At 48.1% G+C, this 4,403-nt stretch overlaps 1 non-coding gene across 1 annotated transcript; it reads left to right on the plus strand.

Moving 5' to 3' along the window:
• Positions 1-4,091: 4,091 nt before the first annotated feature.
• trnat-ugu (transfer RNA threonine (anticodon UGU)) lies at positions 4,092-4,164 on the plus strand. Its single transcript has one exon. It is a non-coding gene; the product is annotated as a tRNA-Thr (tRNA).
• The last annotated feature ends 239 nt before the right edge of the window (positions 4,165-4,403 follow it).

A 4,403-nucleotide genomic window follows, 5' to 3' on the forward strand; every position in this document is an offset into this window, starting at 1 on the left:
TCCTGTTCTGCTCCAATTAATGCCCACTGAAGGACCTCATTCCATTGCTGCTAATGCTAACTGAGCAGCAGGGAGAGGCTCATTATGTAAGGAACATAACACGCGAACCTGTGAAGTGTTGATTGGGGCTCCTGATGGGGGTGGGGGATACCAGGGCAGTGGTCGTTCATTGTCAGGAACTCAGTATCTGATTGAACTGCCTGGCATTGGGAAGTGGGGGTGGTGTGCCTACTGATAACCATCCCCTGCCCTTGCTGCCAACACTCTTTCCCCACTATCTCCACCCGATGACACACCCCCTCCCCTTTCTGCTGTCACTCACCTGTGGCCTGAGATCACCATAGTGTGGGTGCTGTAGCAGGAACAGCTACTGACTCTCCAGTGCCACTGCTGTTCAATGGAGTTGCTGGCCACTGGCTGGCAACTCTTTTTTTTATTCCAATTCAACCAAATCAAGTCCAATTCAGAGTCTCAACAAGTTGAGACATTTCCGATCCAAGCTGACAAGACCTGTCTTCACACCTGTCTTGGGCCTGGCTCTTGCAACTTCTGCCCACAAGGTTCTTTTTCCCGGGAAGGCCCACCGCTGCCCAGTGCTACCCAGCAATACCTGAGGAGCTCTCACCTTGCTGGTGAGTGTGACACAGGTGTTATAATTCAGGTCAGAAACGGCAAAGTGTTTTATGAAGTCGACTTTGATCATAAGTTTTGCAATTTGAATTTGGTTAGGGTAAGCATGAGATATTTCACTTACAGTATGATTCAACTGACCCATTAGGGAGCTTTTATCAAACAAAGTTTATTGAAGAATACAGTTACCATATAGCAATAACTTTTACCAATTACAAACAAGAAAGAAAAACAACCATGATATTGTACAACCCATGAAAAATATATGAGATGTTCCAATCAAACAAACTTCCCCAGACAAAACCCTTCCCACAGGTTTAGCACAGAAAATACAAATGCTCACGTGATGCTGGAACTTAGTCCTTTGGCTGAATACTGCAGCTCTCTTGATGTATACACACACAAGCTTGGAGTCAGAGCAGCTTCCCAAAACACCAGGGAGAGAGAAAGAGACACTTAGTTACTAGCTAGCAAATCACCAACAGCAGAATTTTCACTCCAGGAAGGCAAAAAGCCTTGCTTTCAGCTCGCCAGCAAAATTTCCAATACCAGGGAGAAAGAGAAAAATTGCCTGCCATTTGACAACCAGGGCAAGTTCTGACTCTAAAATCAAAACTGAAAGTGAGTCCTTGAATTCTTCTGGAGAGGAACCACCTGACTGACTTGTCAATCAATCTCCCCTTCACAATGCAGGTTCATAAAAGATCCCAGAAAGTACCTGAGGCCCAGAGTAAAAATAAACAAAACCCCATTTAAACCATTGAAGCAGCAATGAAAGGATTTCTCGCTGACAGCCCGGCAACAATAAAAAAAACAAAGCTGTTATAGCTGCAGAGAACATGATTTTTAAAAAAATTCTTAAAGGTACACTTGCGTCACGCAGGGTCTCGCTGGCTCTGCAGCCCCTTGAATCTGTCCGTTTTAATGTGGCACAATGGAGCAGGCTATCCAGGTCACTTCCAAACCAATTCTCCATCACCCAGTGCAACCTGGTCCAATTATCCAAAATAACCTGATCCCTAAAAAGTCATTCCCATTTGGTTTTCGTGCTATCTGTCAGTATTTTAAACTGACTTGAAATTATGTAGTAATGTCATACACATGAAGAAAACACATTTGTTCAAAATTATGGACAAAATCCATCTATGATTGATAATTATGTTCAACTTGTGTTGAGCAGATCAAAGCGCAGAACTATACTGATAGAAAACATCCTGAAGTATTCATTAATATCACAATTAATATGGTCAGTTCAGACCATCCAAATCATTTATATAGTCAAATTTTGAATGTGTGTTTTACTGTGTGCTCTATGTAATGAAATCATTCTGCAGTATTTCACCCTCTTGTGAATTGGTTTGCAAATGGAGATTTTGGACTGGATGTAATGGAGAGTAGAAGGAACTGCCATGGCATTCCTGGCTGTGGGCATTGGGCACCATTAGCTCTGAGTCCATTGTAATTTAGTGTTGACTTAGGCATGAAATGGTCTTGGCATGGCTCTCCCCTGCCCTTGGAAGGCAGCACAGCCAACCCTGCTGGTTTTGCAGTGGCCTTCTGGGGTGGGGGTGGTCCCTAACTCTCAGGCACTCTGTGCCAGATCAAAGGACCCAGCATTGCCTCTGGCTTGGCCTCTGACCCCCCCCCCCCCCATCACCCTCCCCACTTCCCGCGACTCCCACCCAGTCAGCCCCATCTCACCTTCATCCAATGGTCCCACTGTGAACTAGGCCTTGGGTGGTGCACTTCACCGGCAACCATTGCTCCCTCTGCTCTTGGCAGCACGAGGGCTGCTGCCCTTTGGCTTGCTGCTCTTGGCAAGCAACACTTCTGTCGCAGGGGTTCTCAATCGTGGGGAAGGCCCAGTGGTGGCCAAGGCAGTACCCACAGGGCACTTGATTCTGTCAGGCCTCCCATACAGAATTGGTGGGGATTTCTGACCGATCCTCTGATCAGTGGGCAAGATTCCCATCAATGCAACAGAATCCAGGCCTTCCTTTTTTTTTATTCATTTGTGGGACATGGCTGGCCAGCATTTATTGCCATCCTTAGTTGCCCTTGAGTAGATGGTGGTGAGCTGCCTTCTTGAATCGCTGCAGTCCATGTTCTGTGGGTTGACCCACAATGCCATTGGGGAGGGAATTCCAGGATTTTGACCCAGCGACTGCGAAGGAACGGTGATATATTTCCAAGTCAGGATGGTGAGTAGCTTGGAAGGAAACTTGCAGGTGGTGGTGTTCCCATGTATCTGCTGCTCTTATCCTTCCAGATGGAAGCAGTCGTGGGTTTGGAAGGTGCTGTGCAAGGACCTTTGGTGAATTGCTGCAGTGCATCTTGTAGATAGTACACACTGTTGCTACTGAGCGTAGGTGGTGGAGAGATTGAATGTTTGTAGATGTGGTGCCAATCAAGCAGGCTGCTTTGTCCTGAATGGTGTCAAGCTTTGTTGTTGGAGCTGCACCCATCCAGGCAAGTGGGGAGTATTCCATCATAGTCCTGACTTGTGCCTTGTAGATGGTGGATAGGCTTTGGGGAATCAGGAGGTGAGTTAACCCCGAGGATGTTGACAGTGGGGGATTCAGTGATGGTAACACCATTGAATGTCAAGGGGCGGTGGTTAGAGAGTCTCTTATTGGTGATGGTCATTGCCTGGCACTTGTGTGGCGCGAATGTTACTTGCCACCTGTCAGCCCAAGCTTGGATATTGTCCAGATCTTGTTGCATTTGAATATGGGCTGTTTCAGTATCTGAGGAGTCACGAATGGTGCTGAACATTGTGCAATCATCGGCAAACACCCCCACTTCTGACCTTATGACAGAGGTAAGGTCATTGATGAAGATTGTTGCACTACCTTGAGGGACTCCTGCAGAGATATTGTGGAGCTGGGATGACTGACCCTCCACAACCACAACCATCTTCCTATGTACCAGGTATGACTCTAACCAGCGGAGTGTTTGCCGCCGATACCCATTGATTCCAGTTTGGCTGTAATGAGGTTAGGAGCTCAGTGACCCTGGCGAGACCCAAACTGGGCAAAACTGAGCAGGTCATTGTTGAGCAGGTGCTGCTTGATAGCACTGTCGTTGACCCCTTCCATCACTTTACTGATGATCGAGAGCAGCACGGTAGCACAGTGGTTAGCACTGCTGCTTCACAGCTCCAGGGTCCCGGGTTCGATTCCCGGCTCGGGTCACTGTCTGTGTGGAGTTTGCACATTCTCCTCGTGTCTGCGTGGGTTTCCTCTGGGTGCTCCGGTTTCCTCCCACAGTCCAAAGATGTGTGGGTTAGGTTGATTGGCCAGGTTAAAAAAAAATTGCCCCTTAGAGTCCTGAGATGCATAGGTTAGAGGGATTAGCGGGTAAATATGTGGGGGTAGGGCCTGGGTGGGATTGTGGTCGGTGCAGACTCGATGGGCCGAATGGCCTCCTTCTGCACTGTAGGGTTTCTATGATTAGCATTTGGCTCCATAGCTCAGCGGTTAGAGCACTGGTCTTGTAAACCAGGGGTCGCGAGTTCAATTCTCGCTAGAGCCTGCAGGCAGCAGTTAACTGTTAGCAGCTGTAGGCTAAAGGCTGTGAGATAAAACAGAGTTCTCTTATGAGTGGAAGGGCAGATCGGGTGCAAATTGGGGCGGCACGGTAGCACAGTGGTTAGCACTGCTGCTTCACAGCTCCAGGGTCCCGGGTTCGATTCCCGGCTCGGGTCACTGTCTGTGTGGAGTTTTCACATTCTCCTCGTGTTTGCGTGGGTTTCCTCCGGGTGCTCCGGTTTC

The sequence above is a fragment of the Mustelus asterias genome, chromosome 1, assembly GCF_964213995.1.
Source record: "Mustelus asterias chromosome 1, sMusAst1.hap1.1, whole genome shotgun sequence".
NCBI lineage: Eukaryota > Metazoa > Chordata > Chondrichthyes > Carcharhiniformes > Triakidae > Mustelus > Mustelus asterias.